This window comes from Lepidochelys kempii, chromosome 2 (assembly GCF_965140265.1).
Source record: "Lepidochelys kempii isolate rLepKem1 chromosome 2, rLepKem1.hap2, whole genome shotgun sequence".
NCBI classification, from domain to species: domain Eukaryota; kingdom Metazoa; phylum Chordata; order Testudines; family Cheloniidae; genus Lepidochelys; species Lepidochelys kempii.
This window is the reverse complement of record NC_133257.1, coordinates 59377112-59391632: the sequence shown is the minus strand read 5'-3', so window position 1 is coordinate 59391632 and position 14521 is coordinate 59377112. Positions and strand designations below refer to the sequence as shown.

At 38.7% G+C, this 14521-nt stretch overlaps 1 protein-coding gene across 15 annotated transcripts in view; it reads right to left on the bottom strand.

The window, feature by feature from the left end:
* The window catches only part of NCOA2 (nuclear receptor coactivator 2), a 259281-nt gene that overhangs the window by 131279 nt on the left and 113481 nt on the right, over window positions 1-14521 (bottom strand). The window contains exon 1 of one of the 15 annotated variants that reach the window (XM_073330894.1): window positions 445-1456. The exons of the other annotated variants lie outside the window; for them this stretch is intronic. The gene's annotated coding sequence lies outside the window, so the exon portion shown is untranslated. Of the gene's footprint in view, window positions 1-444; window positions 1457-14521 lie in introns of those variants that run through there. 15 annotated transcript variants of the gene reach the window in all.

Sequence of the window (14521 nt, the reverse complement as noted above, 5' to 3'; positions counted from 1 at the left end):
ATCTGCACCCTCCTTTTTTTCCAGTGATCTGTGCACAGGAATTATCAGGTAGTTTTAAACAATGAATAGTAATTACTGCAATAGAAAAATAATATATTGTTCTTGGGCTCCACCTTCTCCTTGAGAATGGGATATATAGGTGGGTTTGTATATTTTTCTGGGCATTAGCAAAAGCCTTACAAGAAATATTTTCTCTATACTGTACATTATTATATTTAGCCACATAACCTCATACAACTGTCACAAGACAACTGCAAGTCACCTGTAGTAATTAAAGGAGGCAACAAATAACAAATCACTGAGAAATCAGTTTAGCAAATCCCTATTTGCTACACAGGAAAATTAATTCACAACTGTCATGCTTAAAACCAAAAAACACCCCCTCCCCTCCACACACCTCGAGAATATTACCAAATATGAAGTCAGAGCACTTCAGAAACACACCTTGTAATCTTCCACAGCCGCTGCAGTTCAAGGCAGATCTCATCAGTTTTTCCGTGCCTTTAGATAGGAATGTAAATAAAATCCCCATCCATCACACTTGCTTTTTTTATTTAAAAAAGAACAAAAAAAGAGCCCAAGACAATTAGCAGTAAATTTATTGCCTTAGAATAACAGCCCTCCATTAACCCAAACCAACATTATGTCTTGATGTAAACCAAAGCACATGCTGAGAGAGGACGTGCACACACAGCAGCTTATCTCCTCTGTCATCTGCTTCTAATGACAGCTGACAAACTAGCCACGCTAATCCTTTTCTAGCTTCTGATCAAATAGATCCCCCTTTGACAATCCAGCATGGTGGAGCACTCGAAAATTCCTCCTGCTTCTGTTCTTTCTATTGCTGCTCTAAAAGGCAGTTTCCTTTTCATTGAGATAATAGCCTTTTCTGCAGTCACATGACTCAGAAGCTACATTAGGAGAGCTTTATGATAATAGACTGAATAAGCCCCCTCCTCCATTCTCCTGCTTTTAAGGGTATGTCTCAAAAAACCCCAAACAAAAATAAAATAAAACCTCACTTGAAATAATGTGCCTTTTTTGTCACAAATTAAACAACATTCTATCGTATTAAAGAGAAATATATACAATGTATACTTTCTGTACTAAAAATAATTAATGAAAATATTCTGATGCACAATTCTCTCTCTTCACTAGGGAACACACTCTGATCACAAACACCTCACATGAAATGAAACTGAATAACTAAGCAGGATATTTAGCACGCCAGATTTACTCTCCTCTTTTTCCCTATATAATTTTCATCCTTAATTTAAATTTAACTGCAATGAATATTTTTCTCTTAGCAACATTTTATGGATTAACTTACTGTATTATAAACTACACAAAACTACAATCAACTAACGAATTGGAGTTCATCCCTGATGCTTTCAATTTTTAGACCCATCCCTTCCTTTCAAGGAAATAGCCTCCAACTTTATCTTAATTTTACATAGTACCCAGAATAAGCAATTTAAGCTTTATATATATATATATATATATATATATATATATATATATATATATATATATATATATATATATATATATATATATATATATATATATATATGTTCTAGGGGACAGGTGTAGTTATGTCAGCATCAGTTTCCGAATTCCCAGACTTCCTGAAATCATCGGTTCAAATCCAAGGAGTTCAGCACCACACCCATCAAGAGTTTTCCCGCTTATTAAAGGTATGGTGGTCAGAACAATGCAAAGGTGTGTATATGTGTACACACACACACACACACAGCCAATTCAAAGCTAAATATTACTAGACAAATTGAGAAAAATGCTCCCATGAAACTTTAAAAGCAAGAATCTATCTTTTCTACATGGAAATTAAATAATCACTTCAAACATGGCACTTGTTGTAAAGAGATGAGATCCCTACAACCTTGCTCTGGTCCACTCCAAAGCTAGTGTGCAGTACAACACAGTGTATTGGTTGGTGGCCACCTTCCACCCCAGAGGTGGCTGCATTTCAGTGCAGGTGTAAATGTATAGTTTGGTCTGAAAAGACACTATGTAAAATACTACTGGAGTTTTGCAGCACCCAGTTGGACTATTTTATGACCTACATCTACTCTTTCTAAATTTTTGGGGGGAACACCAAGGAGTATTTCCCCCACTTTCTCTGTCTATGTCATATTATTCCAAATTATCCTCCTTAGATAGGCACATGTGTCAGAATCAGAGCTTAAGGCCAGAAGGGACCACCAGATCATTTAGTCTGACCTTCTGTATATCACAGGACACCAACATCACCCCACACATTAAACCCAACCATCGAAATTAGACCAAAGTATTACAGCCCATAGAAGACTAAATTGTTATGTGCCACAGAGAATAGGAGGGATTCAGGTACACCTGTGCTCGAGGCCCCCTCAGAGGCAGGGAAAGAATTAAGTGAGATAATCCTGGCACACGCTACAGAGGAAAGTAAAAAAAACCCCAAGGTCACTGCCAATCTGACCTGGGGGGAAATCCCTTCAGGACCCCACATATGGCAATCAACTAGACACTGAGCATGTGAGCAAGAACCAGACAGCCAAGCACCTGGGAGAGAGAATGCTCTGTACCACTTCTGAGCCTTGGCCCTTCCCGTCCAATGTCCCATCTCTAGCTGTGGCCATCCCTGATGCTTCAGAGGAAGGAAATAAAACAAAACGAAGCACAGAATACATGGAGGGGCAGTGGGTGGGATGGGCTTCCTGCCCCCTGCAGGTGGCCAGCTGAAATAGCTTTTACAGACATAAAAGACAAACTGGAAGTGAGCCGCAGGGCTGCTGAGCTCTGCCCCTTTATCATCACAAGCAACCCCATCATACAATTGCACTTATAAATTTGTCCAACTCTCTCTTCAAACTAATAATTGTTTCCCCCCCCACAACTCCTACTGGAAGGCTATTCCAGGCAAAGAGGTCTCAGGTCCCGTAAATAGGGTTCCACACAAGCAGACGGGATGGAGACTGCGTGGGACTGGTAGGGCATACATTGTCCCCATCCAGTCCTGCAGCTGTTGGACAGCCTTTTCTGCTTGTATCTCTCCTTCCTGGGGGTCTCCGCATCAAGGGAATAGTCCTGCTATCAAGGATAGCAAATCCCACTTACACCCTTCCCCTCCAAAAGGATGATTTAGAGAATCTACATGAGGAACATTTTTATGTGGGAGGGGCACTCTGGCCCACTGAGAGGAGAATATACAGTAATTGTAAGATCCGCAATTAAGCGGACAAATGTCAAATGCCTAGGTTAATTTTGTCATTTCCTCCTTAAAAGTCCCATTGTATCTACGTATTGCAGTATACATGGTACGTAAAATCACCAACTCTTCTGAGATGACTGAGGCACTACTTAGCAATCTTTACTCTGTATTTCTTTTTATCTATGCAAATTAATGACGCAACATTATTCTTCCATATTTATTCCTTATCTGGAGAAAAAGGTGGCAAAGCACACTGATTAAATTTGCCAATGATACAAACATGGGAGGAATAGTGAATTTGCAGAAGGCAAATCTAATATTCAAGAAGCCAGAGAAAGATTAGAAAGATGGACACTAGAAACAAAATGAGCTTCCACAAGGACAAATGCAAAATAGTTCACTTTAGAAGTAAAAATGGAAGGAACAAGTATAAAATGGGAGCACACTGACTAGACATAATACTGTACTGCAGACAGTCTTACAGGCAATAGCAGATGAAAATTTCAGAAAAACAATGCAATGCGGTAATAAAGGCAAAACTAAGATGTACAATATAAAGAAAGGATTTACATGTAAATTAAAAAAAAGAAAAGTCCAGATAAGCACCACCATAGTGGTAAGAAGCCTATAAAGGATTAAAAGAATTGAAACCATACAGCCTTTAAAAAGACAGCTCAGGGAATGACAGTTAAAGGACTAAGGAAATGGGTGAGGGGGGAATATATGATTGCAGTACACAGCAGGATGCTAAACGAAGAGGAAAAACGGGAAATTAGTTAAAATTAGTTAAAAAATAAGATGTCCAAGATCAAAAAAATACCCTGCTTTGAATTGAAACAAGGAGATCTCTGTAATTAAACACCGGAAAAACCATCTTTGGTTTCAAGCTTCAGAGGGGTAGCCGTGTTAACCTGGATCTGTAAAAGCGGCAAAGAGTCCATGAAAGCTCATGCTCCAATATGTCTGTTAGTCTATAAGGTGCCACAGGACTCTTTGCCATCTTTGGTTTGATCAAGCATGCAAATAAACACGTCCAAAGCAAGTATTGAAATCAGTGTCATTGGAAATCCTTAAGACCTTTTAAGTAGAGTTTAATAGGAATCTTACTACTGCTTGGGGATGACTAGATGTCCCCAAAACCTACACAGTTTTGAGACCATATAGGTTCACATTTGAAGACTGGCATCTCAGTTACTATTAAAGGGTTGCCTAATGTTTCTTAATGAAGCACATCTCATTTTATAGCATCTGAAAAGAGTTAGGCGCTTTACAGTAGACACCAAAAAACAGTTCCCGCACCAAAGAGCTTAGAAATTATAATTTCTGACATGATAAAATGAGTGAGGATGTCAAAACAGCAAGAAAGAGGAAAACAGTCACAGCAATACAAATACAGTATTCAATTTAATTACGTGCACCTCTTAAGTGGGTCAGTTACAGCTATATTTTTCTTATTTTAAATAGAGGGTTTCTAACTTTGCTTTATTTGCTTACTTACCATTCTTTCTAGTTTTGGACAACTTGAATGAAATGAAAAATAATTTTTGGAACAATACACAGGGAGTTGGAGACTGAAACTGGGTGAACACAGAAAGGGATGTAATGAGCACAAAGGAAGCTGTTCTACCCTACCATTACAATTTATGATTAGTACCTTATCACCAACTGCAACCCCAGAACCTAGAGAGTAACTTGGACTTGACTACTGAAGCTTTCCTAACAAGGAGGGGTGCCACTGCTGGTGGGCATAGGACACCTCATGAGGTGGGGCCGGCCTTCTGGCCCACCCCCAACAATCCACTACCTGCTGATTGCACCCGGGCCAGCTTTCTCATACTATTTCATCAATATGCCTCAACCGTGGCTTGGAAGGTAAGACAGCAACTCTGTCTGCATGGTCATTCAATTCTAGCCTTTCTCCTGAGAGGGCCAGCATGGGTACAGTTATTGCCAGTTATAGTGACACTGAACCATATTGACACTGCCAACAAATTTTTTTAAAATCTTTTTAGGGAATTTACCCTATAGGTTTTATTCCAAAGGGGAATATCTTTGACTTGAAAGAGCTGTGTAGCAAGAGCTGGAGGCCTGGGGCCAGTCAACCCTGTTTATGAAGGAACCACTCCTGCCCACCTGACACATTAGCAGTCTGGAAGGGGCCTGATAGAGGATAGCTGATTCCCACGTAAAGAGCAGCAGGAAGTAGGAAGCTTGGGAAACTGTAGGAAGTGAGAAAGGATTTGTAGGGAAGATCCTGACACTAGGGGAGTAGAGAAGTCAGAGCCAGGAGGCTGAATAAATTGGACCCTCAGAAAGAGGGGTGTTTTAGCTAACTTTAGGTTGTGTTTTGAATTTATTGAGGAACCAAGAGAGGGAAGAAGCATAGGCACAGAGCTGCAGAGTGACCTCTGACAATGAGGAGATGCTCAAGATGACTTTGTTACAGGTTTACTCACCTGCATAAGGACTATTTGTGAGACCAAGGTTTGAAAAGTAGAGCTCTACTAGTATAAAAAGCATGCAAAATATCAAAACTTACTAGAATTTGGCTCTGAAGAGCTTGATACCATAGAAATGTAGGACTGGTAGGGACCTTGACAGGTCATTTAGTCTAGTCCCCTACACTGATGCAGGACTAAGTATTATCTAGACCAGTGGTCCCCAAACTATGGGGCACGTCTCCCCTAAGGGGCATGCAAGAATGTTGGGGGGGAGGGGAGGGGGAAACGTAGCGGGGCCCAGGCCAGCTCCCATGGGAGATTGGGAGGGAGCACCATGCAGCCCCGCTCCACCCTCTGCCCAGCTCCATCTCCAGCCCCAGCTCCCCTTCACCCCCCAGCCACAGGTCCACCTCCAGCTCCACCTTCAGCCCAGCTGAGGAAGTCTTGGCAGTAGTGGAAGGGGGATGAAGACAGATTTAATTACTGGTAAGGGGGAAGGGTACGACAGGAAAAGTTTGGGCATCATGTACCTATCCATCCTGATGGGTGTTTGTCTAACCTGCTCTTAAAAATCTCCAATGATAGAGATTCCACAACCTCCCTAGACAATTTATTCCATGGCTTAACCATCCTGACGTTAGGAAGTATTTCCTAATGTCCAACCTAAACTGTCCTTGCTGCAGTTTAAGTCCATTGCTTCTTGTTCTATCCTCAGAGGTTAAAGAGAACAATTTTTCTCCCTCCTCCTTGTAACAACCTTTTATGTCCCTCCTCAGTCTTCTCTTCTCCAGACTAAACAAACCCAATTTTTTCGATCTTCCCTCATGGGTCATGTTTTCTAGATCTTTAATAATTTTTGTTGCTCTTCTCTGGAGTTTCTCTAATTTGTCCATATCTTTCCTGAAATGTGTTGGCCAGAACTGGACACAATACCCCAGTTGAGGCCTAATCGGTGTGGAGTAGAGCTGAAGCATTACTTCTCATGTCTTGTTTACATCTTTCCTGCTAATATATGCCTGAATGATGTTTGCCTTTTTTGTAATAGCGTTACACTGTTCACTCATATTTAGCTTGTGATCCGCTTTGACCCCCAGATCCCTTTTCGCAGTACTCCCTCCTAGGCAGTCATTTCTTACTTTGTATGTGTGCAACTGATTGTTCCTTCCTAAACGGAGTACTTTGCATTTGTCCTTATTGAATTTCATCCTATTTATTTCAGACCAGTTCTCCAGTTTCTCAAGATCATTTTTAATTCTAATCCTCTCCTCTAAATGCTTGCAGGTCCTCCCAACTTGGTACTGCTCACACATTTTATTAGTGTACTCTTTATGTCATTTTCTCAACCATTTATGAAGATATTGAATAGAACCAGAACCAGGAGAGATCCCTGAAAGACTACACTTTATATGTCCTTCCAGATTGACTTTGAACCATTGATAATTACTCCCTTGAGTACTGTTTTCCAACTATTATCTAACCACCTTATTATAGTAGGTTCATCTAGGCCAGTGATATTCAGACCTCAGTGGTTCAGGAGCCAAATTAGCAACCAACATTACCCAAAAGAGCCACAGTAGTGTTAATGCATTGTTTCATATTATATATTATTATTTTCTCAAGAAAATGACAGACCAAGTATTCTACAATTGGTTAATAAAACAGTAAAAGCATCTTGATTGGTTAATAATTAAATTACACAGTGTTTTAATATCATGTGCTGCAAAGAGACACATTAAAGTGCCACTTGCAGCTCCCATGATCCAGTCTGAGTATCACTGGTTTAGACTATATTTACCTAGTTTGCTTATGAGAAGGTCATGTGAGACAGTATCAAAAGCCATACTAAAATCAAGATCCCCCCTACTCCCCCCCTTTCCCCATGGCTTGTTCCCCTTCAAAGAAGGGTATTAGGTTGGCTTGACATGATTTGTTCTTGACTAATGCATGTTGACTGTTACTTATCACCTTAATATCTTCTCGGTGCTTACAAATTGATTGCTTGATTATTTGCATTATCTTTATGGGTACAGAAGTTAAGGGGACTGGTCTACAATTCCTTGGATTATCTTTATTTCCCTTTTTACAGATAGGTACTATATTTGCCCTTTTCCACTCCTCTGGGATCTCTCCCATCCTCCATGAATTAATAGCTCAGAGATATCTTCAGTTCCTTAACTATTCTAGAATGTATTTTGTCAGGCCCTGCTGACTTGAAGACATCTAATTTGTCTAAGTAATTCTTAACTTATTTTTGCCCTATTTTAGCTTCAGATCTTATCCCATTCACACTGATGTTTACCAATTAGTTGTCTGATCACTGCTAACCTTCTTGTTGAAAACAAACAAAAAAGGCACTTTATACTTCAGCCATTGTTGAGTTTTCTGTTACTGTCTTTCCCTCCTCATTCAGTAATTGGCCTATCCTGTCCTTGGTTTCCCTCTTGGTTCTAATGTATTTGTGAAATGTTTTCTTCTCTCTTACCATATTTCCTATCTTTCCTAACTATCCATTGTGATAGCTTTCTCTTGTGCCCCTAATAACAGTATTTTCTTACTTCGCTATTGGAAGAACAAATATTTAGCAGACACAACATATGAGGAATACTAGGCAATACATTCTTATTTTTAATATGCAAAATCTCAGAATATGGAATAGTATTTCAATGTGTACTACTTTCAGATATGGTAGTAAATTATCTAGATATTGCTACTTGGAGAATACAACGATTATATAGAAATCCAGGATCAAAATGGGAAAGCTCTTATGTGCTGACAACATTAATATCTCACTGGGTCAGCAAGACTTGATACAATGTACTAAGTTCCCTATAACACCTGTCAATAAGAGGGTGAAGTAAAGATAGGAACACAGCATCAACTCCGAATCTCCTTGTTGTTACTTACTGTTAATGTTATTTGAACAGGGAGATGTTTGTACTTCATTACCAAAACCAAACAAAGAAAGGGCTCAAGAAGTAACTACACTCAGTCTCCTGCTCATTCTGTTACACTTGCAAGTTTTCACAGTATCTGAACAATAGGTATTTCTAGAAAATTCATCACTATAGTATCTGGGTGCCGTACACAGCAATTGAGATATGCATCTAGACATGTCCATACTGGTCTCTGCTCTTTGTTCCTCCAAACTTTGGTAATTCTTGTTTACTCTGCTTTTGGGTTTGGATTTTATTTTTAACTCCCCCCCACCCCCAGCCCCCGCCACCCAAACCGTCACTGTTATTGTTGTAGTAATGTGTTATTCATGGTTATGTCAGGAAGGCTTTTGAAAAAAGGTGAGTCTTGTAGTGTATTATTAACCTGAAAATAAGATTCTGGTTCAGCTGTATCCCTTCTTGTAAATTCCGCTATTGGAGGCAGCTGTCAACTGAGAACATCTAATTTCTGGTTCTCAAGTGATTTGCTCTGGGTACTTGCCAGAGGTCTTAAAGGGTCATGAATGGAGGAGAGGTGGGCTCTCTAGTTGGGCCCCAACCCAAGGAGGGCCTTAAACATTAAGACCAGGGCTTTGCATCAACACTGAAAATATACTGGGAGTCTAAGAAGGATTTATAAGCAAGGGAATATCGAGAAGCATGGAGGACGTATTACCTCTGTGTATGGCATTAGTGAGACCATCACCAGAATACTGTGACAATTTCTGGTGTCTATCTTTAAAAAAAGAATGTTGAGAAATAGGAAAAGGTCAGAGAAGAGCTTACAAGAATTATTTCAGGCCTGGAAAATCTGCCTTAAAGTGACAGATTTAAGAAATTCAATCTACTGAGCTTAACAAGGAGAAAGTAAAGAGGTGACTTCATCATGGTTTACACACGTATATAATGGGAAAAAGCAGACCGTTCTTTAATCAAGCAAGCTCTAATAGCTACAAGCTGAAGCTAGACAAAAATCAGACTAGAAGTAAGGTGCAAATTTTAATAATGAGTGTGATTAGCTATTGGAATAATTACACTCACTATTAACATTTTCACCTTATTTCTAGTCTTATTCTAGTCTAATTAACTATTGGAATAATTTACCTAAGAATGTGATGGATTCTCCATCACCTGAAGTCTTTACATCAAAACTGGATGTTGCTCAACCAAAAGCTATGGATTTGATGCAGAAATCACTTGGTGATATTCAATGGCCTGTGTTATTCAGGAAGTCAGATGATCATTGCATCCCTTTTGGGCTTAAAATCTATGGCGATATGAGGACACAGAAAAATGACTTTGAATATTTTCTGGTTTTGGCTGAAATAGATGCAGACTGCTGTATTTGGTACAAGTTGGAGTCACTGTGCTGTCTCCACCTTTAGTCCAGGATACACCTTTAGTACAGGATTCACTGTATCCTGGAGGTAATGAATGCATGGGCCACTGTGGCTAGATCCTCATCTCTTAGGTGGGGATACGGGTGGGGGTGGGGAAGAATGTAATTTCCTAGCAAACTGGAGTCTTCAGTCTTGCCTACATTCAGTTTGAGTCAGCTGCTCTTGTTCCAAATGCTTCTTTCTCACAGGCAATGCAATGAGGCAGGAACAATCCCAATCAAACCACGTGCTAAACATAATAGCATTCACTGACTGAAGGATATTACTGAATGTTTAAAACAATGACATCCCACTTCTTGCTAACATAAATGGTCCTTTGTAAAATTACAAACTACACACAAAACGGGGATCACTTCCTATTCCACAGAAATGCAGCCTTTCTACTGGTGACAGCAATGCTGAATGGCAGTTTAAAAAGCTGGGCAGTGAAGAATACTTCATCCAAATAAAGTGACAGCAAAATTTAGGTAGGCAGGTAATTATGCATATTGAAAATGAGGCACTTTGGCAGATGCCTCTTACTCTTAGTAAAAATGCCATGCGATCTTTAAGAACCCAAAGTATTGAGGGTCTCAGCTTTAAATCTATGATTAGACTGGCAACCCCTTAATGTTATGTTATGACAGTGAATCAATTCTGATTCAAAAAGGAAAAGTTCAACCCACTGAACTCCAAAATAGAAATACAGCCAAAGTACATTTTTTCTGTATTTCTCCCAAATTGAATGGCTGAATATTTTTTGTGTGACCACAGCCAAAGGCTGGAAAGCCACATACAGCTTAACATTAAATATTCAAAACGTACAGTAACTACTGATCATATCCTGAAAGATTTTATACATATAAATTAGTATAGTATTCTATTGTTCATGCAAAAAAAGGTAAGCATCCACAGCCTGATGATATATTTGCAAATAGAAAAAGTGTACAGGTTACAATTAGGCTGTCAAGCAATTAAAAAAATAAATCGTGATTAATCATGCTGTTAATATATGTTTCTTATGAGGAAATTGGATTCACTTAACATCGTTTCACTTAAAGTCACCTTTTTCAGGAACATAACTACAACGTTAAGTGAGGAGTTACTGTATATTGATTTCAATTACTACACAGAATACAAAGTGTACACTGCTCGCTTTATATTATTATTTTTGATTACAAATATCTGCACGGTAAAAACAAAAGAAATAGCATTTTTAGTTCACATAATACAAATAATGTAGTGCAATCTCTTTATCATGAAAGTTGAACTTACAAATGTATAATTATGTACAAAAAAAACTGCATTAAAAAATAAAACAATGTAACATTTTAGAGCTTGCAAGTCCACTCAGTCCTACTTCTTCTTCAGCCAGTTGCTCAGACAAACAAGTTCGTTTACATTTGCAGGAGATAATTCTGCCTGCTTCTTGTTTACAATGTTACCTGAAAGAGACAACAACAGGTGTTTTAATGGCACAGTTGTAGCCGGCATTGCAAGATATTTACGTGCCAGATGCTCTAAAGATTCGTATGTCCCTTCATAATTCAACCACCCTTCCAGAGGACATGCATCCATGCCGATGACAGGTTCTGCTCAGTAACAAACCAAAGCAGTGCAGAGCGATGCATGTTCATTTTCATCTAAGTCAGATGCCACCAGCAGAAGGTTGATTTTCTTTTTTGGTGGTTCGGGTTCGTAGTTTCCACATTGGAGCGTTGCTCTTTTAAGACTTATGAAAGCATGCTCCACACCTCGTCCGTCTCAGATTTTGGAAGGCACTTCAGATTCTTAAATCTTGGATAAAGTGCTGTTGCTATCTTTAGAAATCTCACATTGGTACCTTCTTTGCGTTTTGTCAAATCTGAAGTGAAAGTATTCTTAAAATGAACAACATGTACTGGATCATCATCCGATACTGCTGTCACATGAAATATATATATGGCAGAATGCAGGCAAAACAGAGCAGGAAACATACTATTCTCCCCCAAGGACCGCAGCCACAAATTTAATGCATTTTTTTAAACGAACATCATCAGCATGGAAGCATGTCCTCTGGAATAGTGGCAGAAGCATCAAGTGGCATATGAATGTTTAGCTTATCTGGCACGTAAATTCCTTGCAATGCCGGCTACAAAAAAGTGCCATGTAAATGCTTGTTCTCACTTTCAGGTGACATTGTAAAGAAGCAGGCAGCATTACATCCCGTAAATGTAAACAAACTTGTTTGTTTGTCTGAGCGATTGGCTGAACAAGAAGTAGAACTTGTAGGCACTAAAGTTTTACATTGTTTTGTTTTTTTGAGTGCAGTTATTTAACAAAAAAAAATCTACATTTGCAAGTTGCACTTTCATGATAAAGATATTGCAGTATGGTACTTGTATGAGGTGTACACTTTATAATTTTTATAGTGCAAATATTTGTAATAAAAATAATAATATAAAGTGAGCATTGTACATTTTGTAATGTGTTGTAATTGAAATCAATATATTCAAAAATGTAGAAAAGCATCCAAAAATATTTAATAAATTTCAAATGGTATTCTATTGTTTAACAGTGCAATTTATTGTGATTCTTTTTTTTTTTTTTTAGTTAATCGCGTAAGTTAACTGTTATTAATGGAGAGCCCTAGTTACAATGTATCATGCAGGTAGAATTGATAGGCATCATGGCTTCCCTCAGTGCAAAAGAAATGGGATTTACCATACTTTCACTTCTTACACCTTCCTTTAACGCTTTCCCATCATTACCTTAGTCTAATATAATAACAAATATAAACAATATAAAAATTATGCTTTTCATATATTTCTGAACTCAGTGATTTAGTGTATCAAATTAGAGAATGATGATGATACAAGGCCAGTGAGATGGCGAGACTGAATCATCAAGTATTGATGATTCAGACCGCTACTTATTTATTTGTGCACAGCAAGGAGATTGCACTTTTTTCTTTTAGATGTGTGATTATTATGCCTTTGTTACCTTCAAGTTGGAGTATTGCAACACACACTACATAGGGCTATACCGTAAAAAAATATTAATAGACTGTAGCTAGTGCAGAATGTATTTATTTATTTATATTTATTTTTTTTTAAAAAAAGATAGTGAAGCTCTTGTATCTTCCCCTTTCAAAGCTTAAAATTCACAATTTAATAATAAATATCATTTTAAAATCACTTACTTTGAATGCAAGTGCCCTCTCAATCACAGTCCAGTCCATCCCCCAAAATATAATTACTCCTGGCCAAAAAATTAAACCCCACCTAAACCTCATTCCTTCCTCTGCCCAAATACCTCGGAGGTAGGATTGGGGGGGGGGGGGAGAGCTGAGAACTGCAACACATCTAAAGTTAAAGGGCTCTCACAGAGAATGTCTTGCTGACAGCAGCAGCATCAAATCAAGAAAGCTCCAGACCGAGCAGCAGTGCTGACCACAATTTCAGCAGTACAACACAGGACGAGAGAGAGACGATCTCTCAGGTAAACTGGACATAAACCATTTAAGAGACTTTCAAAAGTCACTATTAGCGCCCTATTTCATCTGCAGACAACCAACACAGCTTTCTGAGCACTCGTGCTGGGTGCTTACAATATTTAGCTCCACATCAAAAGCAGGGACACTGCACTAGCTTCAGGGGCTGAATTGTCTTAAGTTGTAACCCCATGTACAGTCACTACAGCACACTCAGTGGCCCTTATTGTTAAGTAGTGTTTCATGCAGAGAACACATTACACCTTTGTCCCATCATTTGTATGGGCTACTGAGTGATTTCTGGGTGAAGTTTAAGATGATAGTTTTGACCAATAAAGACAAAGAGCAAATAGTTTAGGGTCCTGGACATTTAAAATATTGTCTTACTTACAGTATTATACCATGGCAATTAGTGGATCTGGGATGCTCAGGCTTACAATGGGCCGAGTTTGAAAAAGAAGGAGAGTTGGCAGACAATGAGGCTTTGGAATTTACTTCCCATCTTTGCTCAGCAGAGCCTAGATTTGGTGACATTCCAGGCAAGAACTTCACTTGTTCTCTCAAGCAACAGTTAAGCAGAAGTGACTGGAGACTAATTTGAGATAACCAAGGGTATGAATGAATATTACAGTAAGTTTGTATGGGAGCTAGCGGATTCTTTAGGCAATCATGTTGGGCACTGTAGGTATTCATTGATCTTACTACTCCAAGAAAGTTGAGGTTCACCAGGATTAAGGGGTGGTTGTAGGAGAAGAGATTTTTTGAGGAGGCCCTTTGAGGAAGTTACTTTTATTTTTTGATGTGGTTTTTTACTATGTGATTTTAATACAATATGTGCTTAGTGACTCTCTAAATGCTCAAAACTCTGCAAACATCTACGCAAAATAAAGAGGAGCGTGCTTTTAATAAACTAGTATATGTCCCTATTTGACAGGTGAGATGAGCTTTCACATTTTGCTATTTGGCGAGTTGGTATTTAAGGAGATCATAAAAAGAGGGCCTTACTTTAGTCAGGACTAAAGGAGCTAAAAGTATGAAAACATTTTGATAGAAATAATGGGTAAGATTGTCTCCGATGGAGACAA